Source organism: Geotrypetes seraphini, chromosome 3 (genome assembly GCF_902459505.1).
Source record: "Geotrypetes seraphini chromosome 3, aGeoSer1.1, whole genome shotgun sequence".
NCBI lineage: Eukaryota > Metazoa > Chordata > Amphibia > Gymnophiona > Dermophiidae > Geotrypetes > Geotrypetes seraphini.
The window spans coordinates 217,213,653-217,227,321 of NC_047086.1; the positions used below are offsets into that span (position 1 = coordinate 217,213,653).

The window sequence follows — 13,669 nt, forward strand, 5'->3', positions numbered from 1 at the left end:
TGTCACCATGAAATTTCCCACCCCTGATTTTCAATAGATGCCCTCTTGTTGACGTGGGTCCTTTAAGGAAAAAGAGATCCTTTTCCACCTCGATACGGCTCGTGACATATTTGAACGTCTCAATCATGTCTCCCCTCTCTCTGCATTCCTCGAGTGAGTACAGCTGCAACTTACCCAGTCGTTCCTCATACGGGAGATCCTTGAGACCTGAGACCATCCTGGTGGCCATTCGCTGAACCGACTCAACTCTCCGCACATCTTTTTGATAATGCGGCCTCCAGAATTGTACACAGTATTCCAGATGGGGTCTCACCATGGATCTGTACAACGGTATTATGACCTTGGGCTTACGGCTGATGAAACTTCTACGGATACAGCCCATGATTTGTCTAGCCCTGGATGAAGCTTTCTCCACTTGATTGGCAGTCTTCATGTCTTCGCTAATGATCACGCCCAAGTCACATTCTGCTACAGTCCTTGCTAGGATCTCACCATTTAGAGTGTAAGTCCTGCATGGATTTTTGCCGCCAAGGTGCATGACCTTGCATTTTTTGCCATTGAAACTTAGTTGCCAAGTCTTTGATCAATGCTCCAGCAGGAGTTGGTCCTGCGTCATACTGTCAGGCATTGAGCTTTTGTCGGGCACTGTGCTTTCATCTGTTGTGCGGTTGCCTACTATGTTGCATAGCTTGGCGTCATCGGTGAATAATGTAATTTTACCTCGAAGTCCCTTAGCCAAGTCTCTTACGAAGATGTTAAATAGGATCGGGCCCAAGACATGTATGTGTGTCTGGCATCCTTTTCAAAAATAGGGCCATACAGATATCCCTCTAGAACAGAGGAATAGTCTAGTGCAGGGGTAGGCAATTCCGGTCCTCGAGAGCTGGAGCCAGGTCAGGTTTTCAGGATATCCACAATAAATATGCACGAGATAGATTTGCATCTCAAGGAGGCAGTACATGCAAATCCATCTCATACATATTCATGGTGGAGATCCTGAAAACCTGACCTGGCTCTGGCTCTTGAGAACCGGAATTGCCTACCCCTGTGGCTAGTGTCGTAGACTGTTAGCCAAGGGACACAGATTCATACCCCACTATAACTCTTTTTTTCCCTAGGACCTGAAAAATATCTACTGTACCTGAATGCAGTGGAATAGTAAGGGGGAACAGGGTGCAGACCATCCTGGGCGCCATCTTAGTGGGGGAGCCGGCACCTCTCCACCCCCATATGCCACCCTCACACCCTCCATTACCCTCTCCCTGTATCTATTTAAATCTTCGCCAGCACGAGTAAATTTTCTGGTCTGCTGCTCTCAGCAGCCTGGCTCTCCTCTGAAATCACTTCCGGGTCACAGGGCCAGGAAGTGACATCAGAGGAAAAGCCTACGCTGGCATGAGCAGCAGGCCAGAGAAGTCACTTGCACCGGTGAAGATTTAAAGGGGTACGGGGGAAGGGAGAGCATCAGTGTGGCATGGGGGGGGGGCGGGGAAGGAGCGGTGGGGATGGAGAAGGTGCCTCCTACTCTCGCTACGCCACTGCCTGAATGTATACCACCTCAATAACCTTCAAGCTTGCAGATATACATTTAAGTATAGTAGGTATTTTTCCATTTCTGGAAGGCTCAGAATTATTGGGAAAAATAAGAGCTGAAGTAAGATTTGAACCTGGGTCCACTGTACTAACCACTAGGCTATTTGACCTATTGGCTGCTTTATTCAGAATGGCCATAACATCTACGGTTTCATTTTCAGGTGAGAAAGAGGAAGCAACCACTGGGATATTAAGAATGGGTCATGCCTTAATCTCTCTAGTGACCAGCCACTCAATCAGAGCACCGTTTTGTAATTTGGATGTGACTGAAATAGGTCTAGATAAAAATGTCCTTTTTAGACATGGACATTTCTTTCCATTCAAAAATCCCTGTTGGACTTGCTACTTTTGGGCCCTCCCTATTTCTGCCCAAAACATGTCCACAACACATTCCCTTGCTATTTGGACAACCTGAAGTGTGAAACATCTAAATTCTGACTTTCTAAAATCAGAGTTTGGATGTTTTGCTAGGAATTTTAAGATGTCCATCTACTTTGAAAATGAGCACTTTAGTTTCTTCAAGCCTCTTATATGGGGTACCTCTCGGAAGATATTGGATGCCCAGAAGGAATTACTTAAACTCTATTGTCCCCTCACTCCTGAACACTCTGGGAGTGGAATCAGAGCACCCAGTTCTTACTGTCCAGATACAATGGTGTTTTTAGTGACTCCCTTACAACCAATGGAAACTCTAGACTCAATAATAGATTTTCTTGATCTGGGTGACCTAGTGTCTCTATACTAATGTGAGCTTATACAGCTAGGGTTTAAGATTAAGGGACACTCCCTTATAATGTGGGTCCAGGCCAGGAACATAAGAATTGCCGCTGCTGGGTCAGACCAGTGGTTCATCGTGCCCAGCAGTCCGCTCACGCGGCGGCCCTTAGGTCAAAGTTCTCTCCATAACTGTTCTCTACCCCCTAAAATGACCATGAGCAGGAAAGATCCTCCTGCCTTTCTGGACTCTCCCTCTATGCTGCTAGAGTCCCAACATCTATTCTGCTCAGCCTAGATAGTGGACTTTGTATTATGCCTGAGATGACCAAATTGGTACAGAGAGAAGAGAAAGACAGCATCCCACACAGGCAGGCCCTTGTGAGTTAGCTCTTCCCATCTCAGCATGTACAAGTACCTTGGAGTCAGGTTTGCCCCTACCTCACATTATATGACTGATGTGAAGTCCCACAGCCAACTAGGCCATTTCAATAAGTTCATATTCAGGTTTTACAAAACTAAGCTAAATGCCCAACTTTAAAGGAAATGTTTGGCATCCTGTATATTCTTACAAAGTAATTTAGAAGCAAATGAATAAGGAGAACAAAAGGAAAGGTGGGGGTGAAAGCAAATAATGATTTATTCTCTTTCTGATAAAAATACAATTGAACATGCAGTACAATATGAAGAAAAAAAATGCCCACGTCCCAACACCCACACAATCACAGAGAGGCTTGTAAAGCATGATAGATTTTTCTTTTCTCTGCATTCATTAGCTGAAGGTAGTTTAAATTATGAGTTTAATTGCACCACATCTGCTATAAAAGGGGAAAATGTTCTATCACACACATCCAATGCACAAGAGTAAGCAGGTCAGTAAAATCTAGGCACTGGCAGAAACTTGTTGCTGTCTGCTCCCCCAAGTGGCAGCTCTGTGCATCCACATTCAGTCAATCCACCATACTTTTCACAGTGAAATAATGGAAGTTGTACTCATTTAAGGTTACCAACTCACTCCAGGTCTGTTAATCAGATTCATCCAGTCCTGGTTTTGCCCTTTAACATACAAAGGGCTCCTTTTATCAAACCGCGCTAGCGGGAACGCGCGCGACTTTTCATCACGTGTTAACCCCTGCGCTGGCCAAAAACTACCGCCTGCTCAAGAGGAGGTGGTAGCGGCTAACGCGGCCGGCAGTTTAGCGCGTGATATTATGCGTGTTAAATCGCTAGTGCGGCTTGATAAAAGGAGCCCAAAGATTTGTAAGTCTAATTTTCTTAGGAACATAAACTAGAAAATCAACTCTAAAATGACCTGTAAAAGTCTTCCCATCCTAGTACATGTTTATATTTTTCTGTCTAAAAAAGCAGAATTTAAAATCCATTAATGTAGGACAGTGGCATACCTAGTGTGTTTGACATCTTAGGATGAATATTTTTAACACCTTCATCCTCTATAGCAGTGGTCTCAAACTCAAACCCTTTGCTGGGCCACATTTTGGATTTGTAGGTACTTGGAGGGCCTCAGAAAAATAGTTAATGTCTTATTAAAGAAATGACAATTTTGCATGAGATAAAACTCTTTATAGTTTATAAATCTTTCCTTTTGGCTAAGTCTTAATAATAATATTATAATTTATAGCTAAAGAGACATATAATCATATGACATATGATTTTACTTTTGTGATTATGATAAATATACCGAGGGCCTCAAAACAGTACCTGGCGGGCCGCATGTGGCCCCCGGGCCGCGAGGTTGGACCACTGCTCTATAGGAAAAAAGTGTTTGCAATAATAATTCACGAGTCACACAAGGGTGTACCTAGGAAAAGGCAGCATTTTAATCATTCCAGTGAACACTAGAATATCAATATACCCATTGTAAAACTAAACAAGCCAGATTAATCCAGATCGATCCTTCATAGTAATACTAACAGAAAACCATGTCTTTTTCATACACACAGAACACAGATACGCCCTTGCCCAGTTTGGAATAAGTAATCACAAACTAAAAATAAAAATATGTAGACAAAAGTTAAACTGACCCGTCAAGAAGTCAGACTCTAATACAACACCATAGAAGCAGAATCAGTGATACATAATACCTAGTACTGTACAAAATATAAAGACAGCATATTGTGACAGGGATCTGGCTAGCCCTACTAGAAACAAGGAGAAATTTCAAATGCTCCTGCCTGGCTTTTAAGATAATTCACGGCATCCTTCCTCCCTTAATCCCACTATCTTATAACTCCTCGAGTCCTGACTCTACCAGACCCACCCAAAGGTATAAACTATCCTTCCCCTCTCTACACGGTATTCGCTATGCAGGCAAACTGGGAAAATCCCTTCTCTTCAGAATCACAGGTCTTTGGAACAACCTTACTACCCCGCTGCGGAACCTGGGCTCCCTCCAATTATTCCGCAAGCAACTGAAAACCTGGCTTTTCACTAAAATGTAATTCTATCCCCCCTTACTCTTCTCTTCTATATATAAGTTCATGTAAACCTTTTTTTTCCCCTTCTCTTCCTATATTTTAAGTTCTTGTAAACCGTGCCGAGCTCCACATCCGTGGAGATGATGCGGTATATAAACTTAAGGTTTAGTTTAGTTTAGTAAGCCTCATTAAAAACCCTGTTACCAGGTATAGGAAACATCCTGAACAGTGTAAAAATCCTGTGTACAACTTTAGGAAGGAGCCCGTCCCTTTAAGAGTGTCCAGAGCTCAGGCTGATATTGGGAAGGCAGGGCCCTTTAAGAGTTTGTCTAACCCTGCTAGGAGGGGGCATGGCTTGTTGCCGAGGCTCCCATTTACTGAGCTTTCCTTGTCAGATAGAGAGGAGAGACAGCTGGGGCAAGGAGCTGAACAGAAGCTGGGAAGGAAGTCAGTCCTTCCAGCTGAACCATGGCCAGCACAAGGAAGTTTCCCTCAGGATTGGGAGATGAAGGAACTGGAAGCCAGCCAGTCCAAACCAGTTGCAGAAGCCCAGCCTAAGGACTATGGATTGTGTTTTGCCTAACTGGGAAGAACATGCAATGGACTGTGAGTAGGCTGTTAAGCCAAACAGTTTTCTTTTTCCTCATGGGAGTTTTGAGTTTGTGCTTTTTTTTTTTTTGGAGCAGTTTGTGCACTGCTCTGACTTGTGCTCGGGAGTTGAAGAAGGAAAACCTAAGCCTGTCTCTTGGGAGGGCGGCAACACCTGTGGTGTACAGGCTCATCTCCTCCCAGCCTGTTGGGGATCCGGCTCGACCCATCAGGGCTACAGCCAGAGCCAGAGAGAGCGTTTTCAGAGAACAAGTGGTTTGGTGCATGTACTGTTTGGTTAGGTCCTGAGTAAGGCCAGAAGGAAAAGTTAAGGACTTTTTTGTTGATGGACTAGACTGACTCTGAAAGCATGGCTTGTGCTAAAGTGAGACTTACTTGCTTCCTAAGAGCATTCATGGAATCCTGTCCATTTTGCTCGTACCATTTCTGAAATTGTGTTTGGAGTTTTGTTTTCCATTAAAGTGTTTTGTTTTGATCAACCAGGAAATCTCAGTGTGCAATTCTTGGGATGCACTGAGTGCTGTATTCCACCACCTTTATTTACACTTTGGGACTGGGATTCAGCGAAGCAACTAGGCATAGCCAGGATCCTGTTCCACAATATGTAGATATGGAAAAAAAACACTGAAAACTATCACCACCATAAAAGCCAGCTCTATGGGTGCTTGAGCATCCAGTAATTACTCTAAATCAGAACCCCATAAGGACACAAACACCCCCTCTGCAACACTACCAGGCCTTAATCACACATACCCAAGCCAATCACACAGCATGTAGTGGCAGGGAAAAAAGAAAAAAAGAAAGGTGGAGAAAAAGCCTCAGTTCTGCTTCATCTGGCAAAAAACTCCATCTTTCAGACAGGCCCTGCACTCCAAAATATAGAAAAAATAGAAAAAAGCACTATGTTAGCCTGCAGAGTGATGTTACATAGCACACCGGGACACACAGCCTACAGTCGTGATAGTGTAGGTAAATAAGCACTATAGCAATGCAGTCCAGGATATTAGCGTGGAACACAGCCCTCTCCCCATTCTATCCTCTCTCCTTTACATATGGCATCTGCCCTCTTTCTGTCATAAATTGTACGTCACATACGATCACACCCAAGTCCCTCTCCTCTTTCATGCTGAAAAGTTCTTCACCCTCTAAATCAGCGGTCTCAAACTCGCGGCCCACGGGCCACATGCAGCCCCCTAGGTACTATTCTGCAGCCAGCATTCTGGATGCGATGATCGAAAGTCGGCTCCCTTGCTGCGGTCTTTTTTCCATTCAAAGCTGTGGGTGGCGGCTCCTCATGCGATCCGCACCTGCTTCGGAAGCCTCTCTGACGTCTCAACGTCAGAGAGAAGGCTTCTGACACAGGCGTGCATTGTGCGAGGAGCCACCACCCGTGGCATTAAATAGAAAAAAGGAGGGAGCTGACTCTCGATCATCGTGTCCAGGGAAGGAGGGAAGAGGAAAAGAAACGCTGCTGCTGCACATGGGGACGGGGGGAAGAGAAAGAAAAATGCTGTTGCTGCTGCATGGGGAAGGAGGGAGAAGGAAGACAAGGGAGAGGAGAGGAACGAGAGATCTCCCCCCCTTGCCGATTACGATGGGGCCAGGAGGGAGCCCAAGCCCTCCTGGCCCGGCAACACCCCCTACCCCCCACCCTCCACTAAAACACGGGCAGGAGGGATCCCAGGCCCTCCTGCCCTCAACGCACCCCCACCCTGACCCTTCGATTCCCCCCACCCCCAATACCTTTAAATCGGTGGACGGACAGATGGGTGCCAAGCCCGTCCGTCCGGCAAGCCAGCCATCCATTGAATGGCTGGCATTAGGGCCTGATTGGCCCAGGTGGCTCAAACTCCGCCCACAGGTGGGGCCTGAAGCGCCTGGGCCAACCGGAATAGGCCGGAATGGGCGGAGCCTTAGGCACATGGGCCGGGTTCCTAGCTAGAGGTTAAGGAAATTGGTGCAATCTTTCAATTGATGTACCCATGCAAATGCCTTATTAAATATGCAGGGACTAAATACACTTTCTTTGTTCCAGACCATTTGCGAGCCTTCCTAGACCTGAAGAAAATCACCAGGGGGTAAACATGGGAAGTAATTGGATTGCTAAGGGTATCAGCCGTTAATGCCTTTTTCATTCATTAATCTTTTTACTTAAGTAATAATTTGGTCCCCAATATTAAGCTTTCTCCCCTCTTAATACTGTTGAGGTCTAAGGAGAAATAATGGATTCTTATTATATTGATATTTTGTGATTTATATTTGTTTCCTTTCGATTTGCCTGGACAAGTTGTATTGCTTGTATATTATTTCAATAATTATAAAATAATAAAAAAAGAAAGAAAAGAAAAAAGCCCACCTCTTTGAGACTGCTTTCAACTCCTAACTCCTCTCACCCAGTGGCGTACTAAGGGGGGGGCGGGAGGGGCGGTCCGCCCTGGGTGCCAGCCATGAGGGGGTGTTCCCGGCCTTGCCGTTCATTCCCCCCCCACCACCCCCGAAGGACCGCTCGCCCCACTGACCTTCCTGCACCACCTGTGAAGCAGCCCGCAGCAGGATCGCGACTTCAGCGATACCTGAGCTGCTTGGGCGCTGCTTCCTGCGCCGCGGTCCCGCCCCTCCTCTGACGTCAGAGGAGGGGCGGGAACGCGGTGCAGGAAGCAGCGCCTAAGCAGCGCAGAGATCGCTGACGTCGGAATCCTGCTGCGGCTGCTTCATAGGTGGTGCAGGAAGGTCAGTGGGGCGAGTGGTCCTTCGGGGGTGGTGGGGGGGGACTGAACGGCAAGGCCGGGAGCATAGGTAGTGCTGCTTCATAGTGGTGCGGGGAGGCCAGGGGCGAGCGGTCCTTCGGGGTGGGGCGGGCAGGCAGGCTTTCAAGGAGGAGGGGGGTGACAGACAGGCAGGAAGGCCTTCAAGGGGGGACAGGCAGGCCTTCAGGGGGGGACAGGCCTTTGGGGGGTGTGTGCAGACCTTTAAGGGGGAGGGACAGGCCTTCAAGGGGGGGCAGGCAGGCCTTCAAGGGGTGGACAGGTCTACAAGGGGGTGGGACAAGCCTACAAGGGGGTGGGACAGGCCTTCAAGGGGGGAACAGGCCTTGGGGGGGTGCAGGCCTTCGGGGGGTGCAGGCCTTCAAGGGAGGGACAGGCCTACAAGGGGGGGACAGGCCTTTGGGGGGGTGTGCAGACCTTTAAGGGGGAGGGACAGGCCTTCAAGGGGGGGCAGGCAGGCCTTCAAGGGGTGGACAGGTCTACAAGGGGGTGGGACAAGCCTACAAGGGGGTGGGACAGGCCTTCAAGGGGGGAACAGGCCTTGGGGGGGTGCAGGCCTTCGGGGGGGTGCAGGCCTTCAAGGGAGGGACAGGCCTTCAAGGGGGGGACAGGCCTTCGGGGGGGTGCAGACCTTCAAGGGGGGGGACAGGCCTTCAAGGGGGGGACAGGAAGGCAGGCCTACAAGGGGGGGACAGGCCTACAAGGGGGGGAGGACAGGCCTTCGGGGGGGGTGCAGACCTTCAAGAGGGGGGACAGGCCTTCAAGGGGGGGACAGGCCTACAAGGGGGGGGACAGGCCTTCAAGGAGGTGGGACAGGCCTTCAAGGGGGGTGCAGGCCTTCAAGGGGGGACAGGCAGACCTTTAAGGGGGGACAGGCCTTTGGGGGGGACCCTGGTTTAGAAGTACACGGAGGGAAGGGGGTGTTCAAAGAGACGTGCATATGCCAAACTTTATGGACCATGGGATTTAGGGAGGGAAGGAACAGAAAGGGAGAGAAATTGGACACAAGGGATGGTATGGAGGAGGGATAGAGATACTGGGTAGGAGGGTAATTGGGAAAAGAAAGGGAGAGATGGTGGACTCGGGTAGTGGGGAAGGAGGGAGAGATGCCGGATGAAAGGGTAGTTAAGAAAAGGTGGATATGTGGAGGGAGATGAAAAAAAGGAAAGATACCAGACTTCCTGGGGAGGGAAGGGAAATGGAAAGGAAGGACAGAGTTGGCAGATGGATGGTTAGCATGCAGAAAGAAGAAAGAAGGAGACCCCAAGTTATCAGAAGAAAACCAGAGCCTTGGACCAACAAGATTTGAAATATAACCAGACAACAAAAGGTAGAAAAATTAATTTTATTTTCTGTTTTGTGATTATAATATGTCAGATTTGAAATGTGTATCCTGCCAGAGCTGGTGTTGGACTGCAAACGTGAGCTAGGATTTAACAGAGAGAGGAAAAGTCCTTTTTGTTTCTTTATTTTATTTACACCACAGCGCCAGTGTGATTAGGAGAAGCCAAAGGGGGTGAAAAAGCTATAAAACCCACCAGAAGTTTTGAAAAAAATCACCCAACTGGGCAGGAAAATCGAATTGAAAAACCAATTCAATAGGCTGAATCGAATCAAAATTTTTTTTCCTGAATCTGGCAGCATTAGTTTGCGCTACTGTCTTAGACTTTAGGACCTGGGATTGGGGAGAGATGGCATCCTCAGTACTTTATAATGCAAGTGAAACGAGGATTTGGTCAGACTTTTGAAGGGTCTGCAGAAAAAAAATATTGTATAGGCCGGGGACATGAGACAGCAGGAAATGGGAACTTTTCTTCCTTCTATTTTTGTAAATGGAAAGGCTGAGGATGTCAGAGAGTTCAGTTAAAATATGTGCTTTATAAGAAAATATAATAATGTGTTTTATAAAGTTTATAGCATAGCTGGCCTACCCAGTGAGGTGTTCCTAGTGGTGGTGGTGGCAGCGTGTTAATGTGTTGAGAGGAAGAGGTGGTCTGGGAAATTCTGCTGAGCAAACTCCGGGCCCATTTCCACCCCCCAGTTAGTCCACTCCACTCAACTGGTTCACACACTGAGTGGGTCTTTGGGTGTTGTTTTGGGATCTCTTCCAGTGGTTTATCAGTATCTCCTTCTGGTCCAAGGAAGGAAACTTTGTTATCCTTAGCATTGACCTACAGAATATGTTTGTAACAGCGCTGCTTGTGTGGCATTAGGCTATGTAGTGATCGAAAGAAAAAAACAGACCTTTGCACATTTTTGCACTATATGTGGGTGTATGAGGAGATTCACATTTCCTGCACAGCTAAGTCCATGTGAAGTTACCTTGTGCTGTATTTGACATCTAGCAAGGTCTCTGTTTGAAAGGAAAGATCTAAACTTAAAAATGAAGTGGCCAGAAGTTATGGTAAAAGCAGATAGTGTAGCTGGTTTTAAGAAAGATTTGGACAAATTCCTGGAGGAAAAGTCCATAATCTGTTATTAAGACATGGGGGAAGTGTCTGCTTGCCCTGGATCGGTAGCATGGAATGTTGCTACTCTTTGGGTTTTGACCAGGTATTAGTGTCCTGGATTGGCTACCATGAGAATGGGCTACTGGGCATGATGGACCATTGGTCTGACCCAGTTAGGCTATTCTTATGTTATGTTCTCATCTGTAGGGGCCTTTGTTTTCACTTCTTATTTTAATGTATTTTTTTTCTGGGAACTTATCAGTGTTTTTTATAATGGGAACAAAAATGGAAGAGAATTAATGTGTGTGGGATGAGGGGGTAACTAATTTCTTCAGCTAAATAATTCAATCCACCTCAACCAGACATAGGAGAACTCACGCACCATTCACACACCCTCCAACCAAAAACGTCAAAAGAAAAAAACTGTTCGACAACCTCCTAGCCATTCGAGCTGCAACACTCGACCCCCAACTCTACAACCAATTGACATCGACCACAGACTGCAAAACCTTCAAAAAGAAATAAAAACCCTTCTATTCAAAAAACACATAAAACCGAACTAACACAATCAGAACTGTCCCAAGCATCACCTGCAACTACTCCATATGTACTTCTGATGTCATGACAATTCAGACATAATTTATGTTATGTTTGGAATATAAGAAAATTTTCACTGCCTGTTTCTATTCTGACCATTTATTCCGTTTCATGGTCATTACAAAAAAATATTTTTTTACATGGGGGGGGGGGGGTGTCAAAAAATGATGGGCCCCGGGTGCCACATACCCTAGGTACGCCACTGCTCTCACCTTGGGTTCTGCACAGGGTACCATATGGCTCCAGAAAAAGAACAGATTAAGATATCCAGGTTTTACTTCCACTGAAAGCAATGGAAGAAAAACCTGGAAGTCTCAATCCCTCCTCCTTTTTCTGGAGTCATATGGTAACCTTAACTCTGCATCCCCAACTCTATATGTCATGTCTGTCTGTCTAAGTTAGACTGTAAGCTCTTCCGAGCAGGGACTGCCTATTAAATATCAAAACGTACAGCACTGAGTATGCTTTTCAGCACTACAGAAGTGATAAATAATAGTAGTAGTAGTAATAATAATTATGTCCCATGACCAGGAAGTGACATCAGAAGGAAGCTGAGGCCAACACCAGCAAATGGAAGAGGCTGCTTGTGCCGGCAAATATTTAAGGAGGCACCTGGGGAGGAGGAACAGAGAGGAGTGGCTCCAGCACCCGTGTTGGATCGCCCTCCTTACTACAAAAGGGAGCATCTTTGCCAATCGTATAACTCCCGGTGCATTCATTAACACTTATCACTTTAGTGATAATCACGCTTCACTAGCACTGCGCTTCAATCAGACAGCTAAGGTTATCCCCCGATCTACTAGATAGAGCCTGCGGGTGGTGACGTTCACATCCATCGATCTAGCTGCACGCGCACCAACGACACCAGACGCATGCGCCAGTAGATCAGGTGACCCGTACACTTGTTAAGAGAGAGTTGTAGGTGCATCTGCCGAGGTAGATAGCGAATGCGGCTGCGCTAATTTAGGACAGGATTAGGAGGCGGTTCTGGTCTCTGACGCATCTTCCTGTTTCCGTCAAGGTGAGACGCATTTGAGGGGAAGAGGTTGTGTTAGAGGGGGGCGGGCTACCGAAGAAGGAAAGCTGCGGGATTGGTGGTGGGCGACCTGAGTTTGACGGTAGGCTGAGAGGGGGACTTGACACGGGAGGGGGGTGGGGAGACAAAACCGAAAGGGAGAGAATGCAGGACCCGTTTTCTGAATACTTTTGAAGAGCTCAGCGTGTAAAGGTTGTCAAATGCGTGCGACTGGCTGATAATATTTTTTCCTGGCACAGTGACCAGCCTTTCACGGGAGGTGGTGGAGGGAAAAACAGTGAGAGAACCCACGAAGAAAGACTGAGGTGAAGAGAATCCTTACCTAGGAAGTCGTGGAGGAGTAGCCTAGTGGTTGAGGTAGGCAGAACACCAGGAAAGCAAGGGCTCAAATACCATCGGTTGTCCTTGTGACCCTGGGCAAAGTCACTTAACCCTTCATTGTCTCCAAAATAGACTTTGAGTGTGAGCTCTCTAAAGATAAGAGAAATACCAATATTTCCCAAATATAGCACACTGTGTGACAGAGGTTAACTAGCATTGCATCAGATTAGACCAGGGGTTGGCAGCCTTTTTACAGCAGAGAGCCAATTTATCCAACATGCATGATTTACAAAGAGCCAACCCCTTGTAGATCTGTGCACCTCTCATCCCAACCCCAACCCATAGCCAAGGTTATCTCCCCTCTCCAGGCCCTGACACATTAATTTTCCTCTCCCCCAGCCCAGGCCTACCTAGTAGTTCCATGGGGGTCTTTGTAGCAGGAGCATGTATGTCTCTCTTGCTCCTGTTTCCTCACGGTTGCTTTCTAAAATGGCAGCTGCAACCTCTCACAGTACTACAGGAAATGTTGGCCATGTCATTTGTTCCCAGGTAGATAACAACAATAGTGTTAGAATTCTTAGTTTCTTCTCTAATTATAGTCAGTATCTGCCTGGTACTCCTGGTAGCCAAAGATACTGGAAGGCATTCCAGTATTTTTTGGGCTCCCTTGACCTGTGTTCCAAGGTTAATGCCTCTGATGGTGGGATCCTCTAGCAGCAATAATTTTCTGGTTTGAGCTTTTTTATTTGTGCTTTTGGGATACTTTTCTTCTTGAGTTACCTTAATTGGTTCTAGTTCTATCTCAGGTTTTGTTTTGTTTTTCTTGAGCATCACAATGCTCAATCATGGAACAAAGGAATTCTGTAGGGGTAGGAATTGATGTGATGGTGGATGTTTGTGTCATATGTTGCAGTTTACCTGAGCCTATTTTGACCCATTTATTCCTGGGTTGTTTTATTCTTTGAGGCAGTAGTGGTAAATTGGCATGATTCTGTGGTGTGATGAAAGCTGTTTTAATTTCATCCAATTCCTGCTTAAGTTTACAGAGCTCCTCTTTAATACTGGCAAGCTGAAGACAGATGGAGCAAGCCTTAAGACTCCAGATGGTGTGCTTTGGAATTAAAGTACCACAATGATTGCACGGAATAA

The 13,669-nt window shown here is 46.6% G+C and overlaps 1 protein-coding gene across 8 annotated transcripts in view; it reads left to right on the forward strand.

The window, feature by feature from the left end:
• The first annotated feature begins 5,203 nt into the window (after nucleotides 1-5,203).
• Nucleotides 5,204-13,669, forward strand: part of ECHDC1 (ethylmalonyl-CoA decarboxylase 1) — a 75,241-nt gene continuing 66,775 nt past the window's right edge. The window contains exons 1-2 of one of the 8 annotated variants that reach the window (XM_033937420.1): nucleotides 11,967-12,184; nucleotides 12,439-12,556. The gene's annotated coding sequence lies outside the window, so the exon portion shown is untranslated. The other 7 variants (XM_033937421.1, XM_033937425.1, XM_033937422.1 and 4 more) reach the window with 7 other exon arrangements.